The sequence below is a fragment of the Mustela nivalis genome (genome assembly GCF_964662115.1).
Source record: "Mustela nivalis genome assembly, chromosome: 13".
NCBI lineage: Eukaryota > Metazoa > Chordata > Mammalia > Carnivora > Mustelidae > Mustela > Mustela nivalis.
In genome coordinates, this window is record NC_139032.1 from 83,000,994 (window position 1) to 83,014,193 (window position 13,200).

The 13,200-nt window shown below is 57.2% G+C and overlaps 1 protein-coding gene across 1 annotated transcript in view; it reads left to right on the forward strand.

Moving 5' to 3' along the window:
• NEK6 (NIMA related kinase 6) overlaps positions 1-13,200 on the forward strand; it is an 81,460-nt gene that overhangs the window by 14,620 nt on the left and 53,640 nt on the right. The window lies entirely within an intron of this gene.

Consider the following 13,200-nt stretch of genomic DNA (forward strand, 5'->3'; position numbering starts at 1 on the left):
GAAAACGTTTCCAGAGCTGTCCCATCCCACGATTAGCAAACAGTCCTTAAACAGCAAGGAAACCGCCGTGTTCCATCTTCACAAAATGGGGAGCTGGCGATCAGACCTATTTATTTAAGCCCAGAGTCGACGAGGCTAAAGACCTCAGCTCTGAGCGGGCATGCCGCCTCCCTGTAGCAAGGGGAGCCTAATCTTCAGGGTTTTCTTCCCATTTACGGGTTTTTTGTTGTTGTTGTATATTTGTAAAATGAGGCTTCTGCTGGCAAAAGCAGGTTTTAGCGCACGCGGCAGCTCTTTCAAGACCTAATAAGGCCCCAAAGGAGGGTGTGTTCCGGCAAGGCTTTCCTTCTCCCCTGGGGGCCGCCCGATGTGGCTTGCCTCCTGCACTTCGGGCACCGCGGACCATCCGTCTTGCTTCCCATTAACAGAATTACCACCATCACTTCTGCATGGATGAGATGGGCCCTTTGGAACAGCCTTGAGGACGGAGGCAGGAGCAGCCACCACGCAGTTTTGCTTAGAGGGGAAAGGACAGAAAAAGAGAGCAAAACGGAACTCTGGCAAATGGATGGTTCCCTGGGTCTGAAGGGCCTGGGCCCCAGAGGGAAGGGGCCGTGGGGCGGGTCCAACCCTGCTTCCTGCTCACGTTCCCAGGCGGGAAGTGCCTGACCCCTCTCGGAGGAGAGCGGACCACCCAGGAGATGGGGCCTAGGGTTGGCAATCTGGGATCCTACCTGTAGACCCCTGTGTCAGGGAGCAAAGAAGTTGGGGCTGCAGGTTAGAAAGACTGTTTCTGCCTTGGCTTGAGCTGCGTCAGGATGTCGGAGTGATTTCCTGATGGGTGGCTGGGGGCTGGCGTGCGGTGGGCCCCGTCTCTCTGTCCTCGTCAGTAAGGGAGGGACCAGGAGCTCTCTGCCCTTTGAATCTCCTTGGTGGGCCCGCGATACCTGGCTTTGGGGTGAGGCCAAGGCCCCCAGAAGCCACAGGGTTGGCCTAACAGCAGGAGGGCAAGCGAGAATCCCAAAGCAGTGGTGCAGTCACCCGGGTGTGTTCTGGGGGGAAAGTCCTGAGTTTAGACCTTCCACCTCGCCAGGGCTGAAGGCTCCCCACCCCATGCCCAGCACCTCCTTCAGCAATGCCAGTTCTCTTAACAGGGTTGTTGGTTGTATAGAATTACCCCCTGTCTTTTTAAGAACAGTTCTTTGTCTTGTTGCCGTGAGTGCTTTTTCACCCATGTCCGTCAGGGTTTACACATGCTAGCATGAGCTAGGCTTCCCCTTGAAAAAGCTCCATTTTGTAAGTGAATCCCAGGCTCAGAGAACTGAAGTGACTTATCTGGGGTCACACAGCAATGCTTTGGACCCAGATCCATCTCCCCTAGAAGCCCCTGCATTGGTGCTAGTAAGGATCTGCAGGAGAGAGCCTGGTGGAGAGGGGCTGGGTGGAGCGCTGGGAAGCAAGAAGCGGGGGTTAGCAAGACAGTGCAAGAGGCTCTCTGGGGCCAATGTGGTCAGTGACAGGAGTCAGCAGGGATCAGGGTCAGGCAGGCCAGGCGGCCTTGGATGCTGAGCTCTGGAGTGACGACTTGATCCAGAAGCTTTGAAGGCTGATACAGGAGGGGCCGTGTTTCTGGTGGCATGTGTGGAAAATGGTCTGGTGAGGGCGGTGGTGAGACCAGGAGGCTGGGGAGGGGGCGCCAGTGTAGATGGGTCACACGGAGGCCACAGTTCCACCAGGAGGGCCTTTAGCTCTACAGCCCACTCCACTCCCAACTCTCCCACCCCCCATCCCTGCCCTTCCTGCTGCGTGTCTGGCGGGAGGCCCCTCACCTCTGAACCCCAGCCTCTCTCACAGCTTTCTTGTGAAAAGCAAGGCCAGCACCTGCGACTTGCTGGGGACAACGTGAGAATAAATGGTAAAATATGTAAAGTGTGCAGCGCTGCTTAGGGAAGGGGGGAGAAAGGTGCCGTGGATGTGTGATGTTCCCCAGACCCGACTTCTGCTTGTTGTTTCTTCCCTCCCTGTCGGAAAAGCTGTTTCGATTGCTGGGGATGAGCGAAATCGGAGTTAATGGGAGGGCATCTGCAGAGGCCTGGCCCGCTCAAGGTGTCTGTCGCCAAACACCTTCGTCTCCCGATTTCCAGGCCGTCTCACTAATCTGCAGGAGCCCTGGTTCTAACGTGCTTCCCAGGGTTGGCTGGTGTTGTCACTATGATTGAATTCTGATTCTCCCTTGATCAATTGATGGATGGATTGATCTGGCGAAGTCAGAGGCAAAGCCGTGAAAGCGACCGACTCTTGAGTTCTGATGGACATCTGTGGCACGTTGTGTGTGTTGGGGGGTGAGCTGGGAGCAGAGCTTCCCCCACCCATCAGGAGTCGGCCCGTCTAGCAGCTGGCATTAGCCATGCCAGGAGTGGGGCTCACTGCCCTGGGTTCAGTGTGCCACAGTACAAAGCCATAGGTGCGCCCAGAGGAGAAGCTGGCTGTACCCATGATCTATCCAGGCCAGGTTTTCCACGGATGTAAGATTCCCAGGACGATGAGCCCAGGCTAGCCCTGGGCCAGCCTGCTGTGCACCCTCCCATAGAAGCAGGTGGTTCCAAAGCAGATGGGGTTCTGCCCACCATTAAGGGACTCAGCCCCCTGCCCACCACAGGGCCTAGCACCACCTGGGGACAGACCCTGAGTATTTTTTTTTTTTTTAAGATTTTATTTATTTTATTTGACAGAGAGAGAGATCACAAGTAGGCAGAGAGTCAGGCAGAGCAGGGAAGCAGGCTCCCTGCTGAGCAGAGAGCCCGATGTGGGGCTCAAGCCCAGGACACTGAGATCATGACCCGAGCCGAAGGCAGCGGCTTAATCCACTGAGCCACCCAGGCGCCCCAGACCCCGAATATTTTTATGTTGAAAGGATGGATGAGCTAAACGGGCCCCGTGCTGGCTGGGTGACTTCATGGATCTACGGTCTCATTTTTATCATCACCAGAACCCATATTTCAGCTGGGGAGACTGAGATTCAGAGAGGTGAGGATTATGGCCAAGACACTCAGCAGAGAAGCCTTGGTTGGTCCGCCCATGTGTGTGACCCTCCACTCCCATTAGAGCTCTGGGCCCTCGGACTGACCTTGCCTTCTAGACGCTAAGTTCCCCCAGGGCTGGAGGTAGCCTGCCCAGACCAAGTCTGCACTCCGGCTTCCACCCCAGGGCCAATCCCTTCAAAAGAGCACCCCCCACTCAGTGCTGGGCTGAGATGGGGGCGGGGGTGCCTCCTGTGTGCTGGGCACTTGGCCTATGCCAGCTCATTGAACAAGTGAACCTGTAGGTAGGTCTTCTCCCCGTGTTCAGATCACAAAAGTGAAGCTCAGAGAGATGCATGAAGCTTGGCCAGAGTTTCCCAGCAAGTAAGGGAAGGAGCCCAAATTCAAATGCAGGAAGGCCAGTCCCGGCTGGCTGGAGAGCAGGTGGCTGGGACTCGTAATCAGAGTCATGATGTTGGAAGCAGAGCTTTCCCACGTAGAAAAAGCAGGGAGTCTGCCAGGGTTGATGGGCGTGGGGGGGGGGCAGCCCCTTGGTTCCCCGGGAAACAGGCTAGATCGGGCCCCAGACCCACTCAGTCCCTGTGCGGCCACCCCAGCCCATCTCTTTCTGGCTTCTGTTTCTGCCCTTGTGCAGTGGGAGGACAGGAGGACCCAAACTCCCCAAGTGCCAAATGTGTGCCAAGCAGTTTGATACATAGCTGAGCTCATTGTTGCCGTGACCGTGGGAAGCCGGATCCCCTTATCTGCTTAGCCTGCTCGGCTCCGTCCCCCTCCTCCCCAACTTCGAGCATTTATTGCTGTCCAGTGTCTGTGTCCACCTCTCGACTGCTCGACACCTCTGGGGCAGGTAGGACCTCCTCCGCCATGTACCTCGGACAGCAGTCGGCTCCGCGAGCCTTTGAAGAAATGTTTGATGACTGATGATGAGAAGAGGAAACCGAGGCAGCAGGCAGACCCCCGGCCCATCCAGTACTGGCAGGGGCCTCGGTCATGGACCGGCTCTCAGCCCAGGACGCCAGGTGCGCCTGTCTGTGTCCCCGAAGGTTCACACTGCCCGAAGAAACTTCCAGTCTGTGCCTGTGGCTTTGGATCGGCTCTGAAAAAGCGTGTCCTGTGACTGCTCAAGGAATCTGGGCCTTTCGCCCAGAAAAGAGTGTGTTTCCTGGCTTCCTGAGAACTGGGGCCCACCCTGCCCCTGGCCTGGGCGTACAGAATGGAAGGGAGGAGAGATGGACCCCGGCCCGGAAAGCAACAGCATCAGACCTTATCGTCTGTCTGAGGTCGGCTGCCCCGTGCCCAAGACTGTCCCGGCGAGGCCGCCCTGGCACAGCCATTAACCCTGGCACTCCAGGCAGAAGTTTCTCCATCATCTAAGGCTTCCTCTGAGGGGGGATTGCGCTCTTGAGTTACTGGAAAAGGAGCCTCCCTCACCTTTAGGATGAGTTCTACCCCCAGACGGCTCTCCCAGCACATCTCACTGGGTACCACATGGCAGACATAGGGGCCACACGGGGGTGAACTTCACGAAGCCCAGGGCGATGGGCTTCCAGTGGGTCACCAGGCTTCCAGGGCCAGATGTCTCGTGCACCTCTTGAGCGCCTGGCCTCTGGCCGTTGCCTCTGAGACTGGGCGTGGGTTTACAATGCGTCTTTGAAGAGAGCCGGAGTCCCCCCGCCCGTGACGCCTGTACATCGAGTCATTTCACGGCGCGGTTTCCTTCTCAAGAGACGGGTCTGTGCTTCTCCCTCGTTGCCCTGCTTTTCGCTTATTTTTTCTTTTCCTGGTGACCCTCCCTCGGTGACTGGCCTGGAAGGTGTCCTCCCACGGCGGGGAGATCACCCAGTCCTCAGAAGGGATTTGCCGGAATTACCCACGGGTTAACTAGAAGAGACTGGACAGATCGCTGAGAGGGAGAAAACCTTTTTTGTGGACGTAGGAGCACAGGGGAGACAGGCTTCGCTTCTCCTCGGCCAGGACCAGAGGGAGAAAACAGTAACAACAACACATCCCCCAGCAGGGCCCAGTGGCTTGAGTTTGCTGGTTCCCGAATGCAAGATCCAGACTAGGCCTAGGGCTGCGTGAGACTTTCACCCACCCATAGCGAAATGAGAAAATTGAAGGACAGGCCTGGCATCAGCTACTTTCTTACATCAGGGGTCCTCTTTTCTGCAGGATGGTGACAGTAGATGGAGGTTTTCCTGTAGATGCCAGAAAAAGTTGGCGGCTTTCCGTCCGTCTTTGGAATGTAGGGGAAACGTTATAGGCCTGTGAAATCCCCAGACCTGGGAACCACTGGTTTACTTCCTCTGCAGCAGGAGAAGCCCAAGTTGAGCCTGGAGCCTTCCATGAAGCCCACAGTGCCTGGGGACCCTGGGACGCTGGCGGTCTGTGCGCACCGGCCGTGCGTGAGGTGGGGCAGGAGCGTGCTCATGTTCATTTCCACAAACTGGATGGCTTACAAATCAAGGTGTTGGCCGGTTCGGATCCTTCTGGAGGCTCCAAGGGAAGGCAAGATTCGCGCCTCTCTCCTCACTTCTGGCGGCGGCGGGCAAGGCGTGGTGTCCTTCTGTTTGTAGACGCAGGACTCCAGGCTCTGCCATCACAAGGCCTTCTCTCTGCATGTCTGTCCGCTTATGAAGACTCCAGTCCATAGACTCGGGTCACCCGAATCGGCGTGATGTCCTCTTTACTTGATTATATCTGCAAAGAGCCGATTCCAAATAAGGCCACAATCCCAGGTTCCAGGTAGACCTGAGTTTTGCGGGGACACCGGGACAGCGGCCTAAGGGCGGGGGAGGAGGAAGGCCTGTCTGCAGCGGGCACCGCCGAGTGTTAGTGCTTTGAAGATTTGGCGGCTGTTTGCGTTAAAACAGGATTCCCAAGAGGGACTGTCGTGATTGCAGGGTCCTGGGGTCCCCGCTGACATTCCCGCCGGAGGAGACTGGTACACACAAGGACCCAGGTCCAGGGAGGGAGAGCTGGCACCACAGCCAGGGCCAGGTCGTGTAACTCAGGGGAGGTGACCTAGCCACCCTGTGCTCTGATTCCAGGTCTGCGCTCTGTGCCCTACACTTGTTTATATCCTTTAATGCAGGGGCCAATGATAAGTGGCTCAGCCCACTTGAGCCTCTTGAAAGACATGCTATCAGCATTTAGTCTTTTGGTGGCCCCAGCTAGGACCCCGCGGAGCCGAGAGCCCTTCAGGGCTCAGCACCGGCCACCAGCCCTGTCTGCGCTCCTGCCTGGAGTGGGACCCCTCCCGGAATGCCAGGGCCCCACCGTTCTGGGAAGTACCACCAGCACAGAGAGCCTGCTCTGGGGATAAAAGGCTGCCTGCCTGTGTGTCAGGCAGGAAGGATCTAGGCTCTTCTCTTCCTCCAGGGACCCTTATCTATTTTGGCAAAAAGGCTCTGTGGTCAGACGTTTCTGGGTTAGCGTCCCAGCCCTGACACCTCCTAGACAATGATCTTGCTCGAGCAAGTCCCAGGGCCCGTCTGAGCCTTGCGGCTCCCCTCCTGTGAAATCCAAGCAGTGATGCTAGCCTGAAAAGATGAAGCTGTGGCTTAGTGGTTGTACCACCCTTTCGTGAATCCCTTCAGTGCCTAGCTCAGAGCCTGGTGCACACTAGGTGCTCAGTAAATACAAGCCAGATAAGAGAAAGTGGCTTGGAGCCTGGAATGTAAACTTCACAGCACTCTTGCGACACGGTCCCTGTGTAGTCCCTTGAGAGGGAGGCTGTGGAGGCATTTCCTTCCTTCCGTGGGTCAACACAGTTACCTGAGCTGACCGGGGCAGGCGTGGGGAGGTCAAGTGCAGTGCAGGTAGCTTTGGGGGGAGAAAAGATGCTACATCTGGGGCTCTGTCTACCCATGATGCGTTCAGTAAATTTAGACCTGGGCTTGGCACTGTGGGAGGCAGAGTGTGCAGAAGAGCACTGGAAGGGGAGTCTGCCTTAGCAGCCCGTACCAGCCCCACGTGCAGAGGTTTGCTGCTCCTCGTCGGTGCTGCTGAGCTGCCCTCTCTGTCCCACAACCGATGCTGGGCGTGCCAGCCTTCGGGCCTCTGCACCTGCTGCCGCCCCCGCCTGGCATGCCCTCCCCCTGCTCCTCTGCTCAGAGCTGCTTCCTGTTCTGACACAGGCCAGATGGATTACACATCCCTTTTGCTGTGTTTCCACACCCTGGGCGTACCAAGCAGTGATCACCCTGGGTGCTGATTTGGGACTCCGTCTCTAAGTGAGGAGCCCCATTGAAGACAGAGGCTGGTCCGAGTAGGTGTTTGAAAAATTGAGTGGATAGATGATTAAATGTCCTTGGACACATCATTTCTCAGCTCCGGGCCTCAGTTTCCTGTCTCTGAGATAGAGGATGTGGACTGGTGGGTTCCCTGGGGTCTTTCTGAGGTCTCTGGTGAGACATGCACTCTGAAGTGAGTTCCTCCTGCTCCCAGAAACAGAGCAGGAGCAGGGCAGCGACTGCGCATGTGTGCCAAATGGCCATGCTGTGATCGGAGGATATGCACAGAGCATGGGGAATTTTCTGGGTGCTCAGCACAACATTCCCAGTTAATCGATCTGGGTGTCTTTGAAAGGGCAGGACGGAGGCAGCCTTGATGGAGTTATTTTAACTGCAGTCAGGCCAACCCTTCCCCACCTGTCCCTCTGTGAGAATTCTCCCCAGACCAGTGGAGGGAAGAATGTATGCACCTGTCCCCCTCCGCCAGCTCTCTCTCTGCACTTCTGGGCAGGGCTTGTCCCGAGGACGTACACTGCAGGTTCTGCCGGGGTCCTGTGCTCCAGGCTGGCACCTGGTTTCCAGCCTCCATCTCTGTTATCATCCAGCAGAATAAACTTGCCCCTCTCTGAGCCTCAGTCTCCAGATCTGCAGGATGGAGATAGTAATTCCTCGTGGGAATGAACAAGTGGACCCCGAGTACGGGGCACAGTGTGTGGCCTGGGGCAGGAGCACATGATGCGGTGGCTGTTCTTGGCACGAGTATCCGTGACTCTAGAGACGGGGCGAAACAGATCCGCAGCCTGCTTGCTTAAGCCAAGAAATGTCTGCTGTCTCAAGAATTTTGTTTTGGAAGACAGGTTTTGGGTCAGAACCTTATTCCCTCAGGAATTTCACGGTTGAGCCTGCAGGCACATTTTATAAGCTTGGTGGCCACCCAAGCCTTTGAGCCTTCCACGTGGATGTTCCCAGGTCAGGCTTTTCGGGAATCTCTTACACAGCTGGGCTGCCTGTCGCGTCAGTCGCGTCGTTTCCACAGAGCGGGCTCTGTCTGGCTATGAATAGATGTTTTTTTCCCTCTTTCTTGGATGCCTGAATGGCAGTCTCCCTCCTGCGGTCCCAGAGGCCGACCTGCATGGAAAACTCCAAAATGGACATCAGAGTGGGGCCGTCCACTCCGGCTCGGACCCCCGGCACCCAGTGAGACTCAAAGAGAGATGGGGCCGATGGCCGTGGCTCTCAAGTCTGCCGAGCAAACAGAAGAAATCAGAGGTCACGGAAAAGACAGCAGCGCAGAGCGGCAGCCGAGACTGTGGAGGACAGCCCGGTGTTTCCAGAAACAGGCCTGCTGGCAGCCCAGCCCCAGACGCAAAGCCCCTGAACGTGGGATTTCTGGAGATGAGCTAGAAGGGCCTTGTGGTCGGGAGAGCGGGCTCTGGACCCATACCACTTCGCTCCAGATCCCAGCCCTTCTACCAGCACAGCGGGCCTGATCGTCATGTGCCTCAGTTTACCTCTCCTGTAAATACAGATGATAACACCCCGTGAGGGGGGAGGAGACTGACATCACTTAAGTGCATTAGAACAAGGCTTGACAAATAAATAAGGGTAAACCGAGGCCCAGAGAGGACAAAGGACTTATCTGTGGTCACCCAGCCGGTCACTGGGGCAGCCAGGCTGAGGCTCATGACTTCTAGTCTCGTGGACGCGTCCCTCCTCCCCCTTCGCCCTCAGTCAGACTTCTTCAACTCTGCCTTCTGCAAAGGAAATCGCGTGACCCTTCAGCCCGCAAAAAAATTCAGACTGCACAGAGTTTCAGAAACCTCTTTAGGCTGGCTGAGGGCCTTGCTGCAGTTCTGTTTGCCTGTGAGACCTTTCGTCTCTCCTTTTTTTTTTTTTTTTTTTCCTTTTAAAGTTCCAGAGGGTTTCTCCTTTCCTGTCTCCCCAAATAGAAAAAGTCAGCTTTTGGTAAAGGAGTTTGAAGGCTTCGATCCCTACTGTGTGTCCCTGAGCCCATCCACCCACCAACCCCGGGCCCCAGTTTCCCCATCTGTGAAATGGAAACGTTCCTTCCCTTGACGGGCCGACAGCCCACCTGCCAGCCTGTGATGGCTCCGGGGACACGTTAGCTAGGAGGTGCCACCCTGGGGCCATGGTGTTGACGGTCGTGTGAGCACTGACTAAGCAAAAGCCGGTGACGCATCCTTCTAGGAAGTGAGGTGAAATCCACCAGAAATGCCACCCACTTCCGCCCCCCTCCTAGTTTCAAAGGTTACTTGAATCATCTGAATTGCTTGCATTTTTCTCACTCTCCTATTTCAGCAGAAGGGTTCCCCAGCCGCTCTGGGTTGAGCCCAGGGTGGCCAGGAGCATCGCATCTGTGGGCCCCGAGGGTGTCAGAACTGAGGGGCTTTGGTGGCTTCCTGATCTCTGCCGGGGACCCCAGCTGTGGGCCCTGGGTGCCGCCAGCCTAAGGTCAGGCCCCTGAGCTTAACTCTTCTCCTCTGTGAAATGGGTCGATGAGCTCTGCCCAGCAGGGTGTGAGATCTCCAGCCCAGTGTAGCTGGATCGGGGTCCTGCCTCTTCTCATTCCCCTTCTCCTTTCCACCCCCAAGGCCCTGGCTTACCAGGGAGCCAGCTGGAGCATGGGAGCTGATGATACTCCTGAGGCCTCTTCTTTGGCCAAGCCAGGAAACCTGGAGACAGATGCTGGCCTGGGAGGGCCAGCAGCATCCCAACTGGAGCCCTCCCAGCCTTTTAAGGGGGAGCCTAGGGCCCGGAAGGGGAGGGCCTGGAGGAAAGAGGCCATGGAACCAAGACTAGCAGCCAGGTTGCTGGACTGGAGGACCTGGCCTCACCTCCTAGTCCTCCTGTCCTCTCCGTGTGGCCTCTGAGGTCAGCCTGGCACCATCAGGGGCCCAGTCCACCCAGTCCAGAATTCAGAGATGGGTGCCATGCTGGGCCTAGAGCAGGAGGTAGGGATTCAGGGCTGAGCCCCACCATGCTACCCCCTGACAGTGGCCTCGGGCAAGGAATGCCCACCCTTGAGCCCCCATCTCAAAAATGCTGCTCTGCCTGTCTTGGAAGGTTGTCACATTGCTTTCTAAGATGGTGTAAGTATCAACCCCTTTGCAGACATTCAAGAACTGTCCAGATGGGAAGAATATTTGCACCCACGGGGGCATTCATATGTCCCTTTCTCTCAGACAGTGCCAGGTGTAGAGTAAGTGCTGGCCCATGGGAGCCAGAGGAGTGGGGAGGGGGACAAGCGATTGTCGAATGAATAGGTGAAGAAAGTGATTTATTAAGCATCTGATACAAATCAGGCCCCACACAGGGAATTTTCCATAAGGTCCTCTGAGCTTCATGATGGCCCTGGGAATTTAGGTATGTCCCCATTTTACAGATAAGAAAACTGAGGCTCAAAGCTTGAAATAACTTACCTGACGTCACATGGCCAGTGGTTGAGGAAGTTAGGGTTCACACTTGACTCTGACATTCATGTGTCCCCAAGTGGCCCACTGGGTCACCCCCTCCCCAGATGTGCTGTTAAGTCTTTAATAAATGGTTCCCTGGAAGGCGGTGGAGGGAGGGACTTGTCCAAAGCCCGGACTTGTAGTATTTGCCAAATTCCATGGTGTAAATCTTCCTCCCATGTTTGATTTCAAGCGACCAGAGTGACACGGACTGTCTCACAAAATCCCTGAGAATGTCGCACACAGCCCTCCTGAGCCAGCAGAGACTCCAGTGTGTGTCTCCCCCCGCCCCCCCTTTGCAAGCCCAAGGAAGACCACAGTCTTAGCAGTGGCCCCCAGCCTGGGACAGCAGACTGGAAGCAGGCAAATGGCTGGGGTGTGGATATGTGTGCCTCCGGGCACATCCCCAGTCCTGTCCCACCGGCGCCGCGGAACGTCTTGGGTTCTCCGTGTCACACAGAGACTTGGGCAGGATCATGAGACCCGCAGACACGGTGCCTGGAGTAGTAAGGCCTGCCAGCCCCACCGTGTGCGGTGTTCCTGCCGGGCCCGGAGCAGAGCCCTGTAAACGCCAGGATGTAATGGACAATAAAAGTCGCTGGAAAATAGTGAGTCTCCTAGGACCACCGGCGTCCCTGCCACACGCCGCCTTCCGAAACCTCGAGCCCTGTGATCATGAGGCACGATCGTCACATAAATATATAGGGTCTCTCACCAGCCGCCAGCCAAGATTTATTTCACTGAGGCAGCTGGGGGAGGGGGATGGCTCAGATTCCTCGTCCTGGTGACTTTGTGAAATGCTTTGCTGTCACTTCCCCGCCTCCGAGAGAATGCCAGGGAGCCCGTGGGGCCTCTCCCAACCTTCTGGGGGGGGGGGGGGTCCTCCAGAGGCCATGGGTGCCTCCTACCACATCCGCAGGCCTAGGGGTCCAGCTGGCCATGAGATGGGAGCCCCCCTCCCCGCCCTGTCTTTTTGTGAACAGTCGGTTTGCGGAGAGGGCTGCCAGAAATACTTGCTGTTGAATGAGCATGGTTTTTACGAGGATAACCGTAATCATAATGGTAGCTGCGGCCCCGTTTACTGAGCTCTGGTGTATACCTGGGTCCTGGTAGTCCTAGGCTGGTGTTTTGCCTGTGAGTCCTTGTTTAACAGCCCTAAGAGGCGGGTCCTACCTGGCCCCCTGTTTGCAGAAGAGGGAACAGCAAAGAGGTGACTTTGGGACTTGCCCTGAGGAGCTCCTGTGGACCAAGGCAGTGCAGGATTTGAACTTCAGGCTCTCTGACTCCAGAGCCTGTGCTGGGCTGCCTCTCTGCCTCCTTACGGCCTGGCTGCTTGGTCCCAGCCGAACCCAGTGCCACCACCTCCCTGAAGCCGCCTCGATTAGCTCAGATTAGAAGCAATGGCCCCCTCTGTGGTTTTGCAACCCAGAGAAGCACTTTGCTCTGGTGCCCACACCAGGTGGCGGGACTGGACGGAGAAGCGGGGCTTGGCCTCGTGGGGACGGTGCTGGAGGCGCATGCTGGCTCTGGAGGCTCCGAGAGCCTTGCAGTGGGTGGAGGGGTAGGGGTACCTGTCCAAGCCCCTTTGCACCGCTCTATCCTCTCGTCCATGTCCAGGGTGGATAGCTGGGCAGTGACCAGCAGTGACCATGTGTGCGGGAGGGCGTGTAGGCTGAGTAGAGCTGACTTAGACTTCTGGAAATTTCTTGCCCTCACCATCCTCCTCAGGCCCAGGAGGAAGAGGAAGGCTCCCCGGGGTTGGCTCACCCAGCGTGGATCTGTTTTCCCTGGGTGCCGTGCTGTGTCCCCGGTGGCAGGAGCACAGGAGCCCCTAGAGGCAGGTCCCTGCCCTGGGGAGAATTCCTCTCCAGGAGACAGGAGCCCAGAAACAGAAGAAAAACAAGGTTTAGACAGAAGGTGCCCAACTCGGGGGCCTGACCTGGCCCGTCGGGAGCTTCCTCTTGAGTCAAGGCTGATGACACCCACCCATATAGTTGGGTCATGGAGGAGTGTCCTTGAGGCGTGTGGCATGTACCAGGGCCTGGGTGGGGGCCCTAGCCCACAGGCCTGGGGAAGGCTGGCCTGGGCCCAGCAGCAGCCACCCAGGGGGCCAGCACCTGGCATATGCCCGACAGTTGGGCCCGGCCAGCGGGGAAGGTATGTTGGCAGGTGGCCGAGCTGCAGTGCCAGGATCCGGCTCGGTGTGTCCTCTGGGGCCTCAGCTGCCATATGCCTGTGTCAGTCCCAGCGCTCGGGCTGCAGATGGGGCACGGGGGGGAGGTGGTGCCTAGGGTGGAGGTGGCTCTCGCTCTGGAGGAGGGAGGCAGGTGTCCGCCGCGGGAGTGCTTCTCGGAGACGGGAGACCGAGGGTTGGGGCCAGCCTGGAGCCTTCCCGCTTCCTCCCATATACGCGCAGGTCCCCGGCTCTGAGCCCGCTGCAGAGTGCCGTTC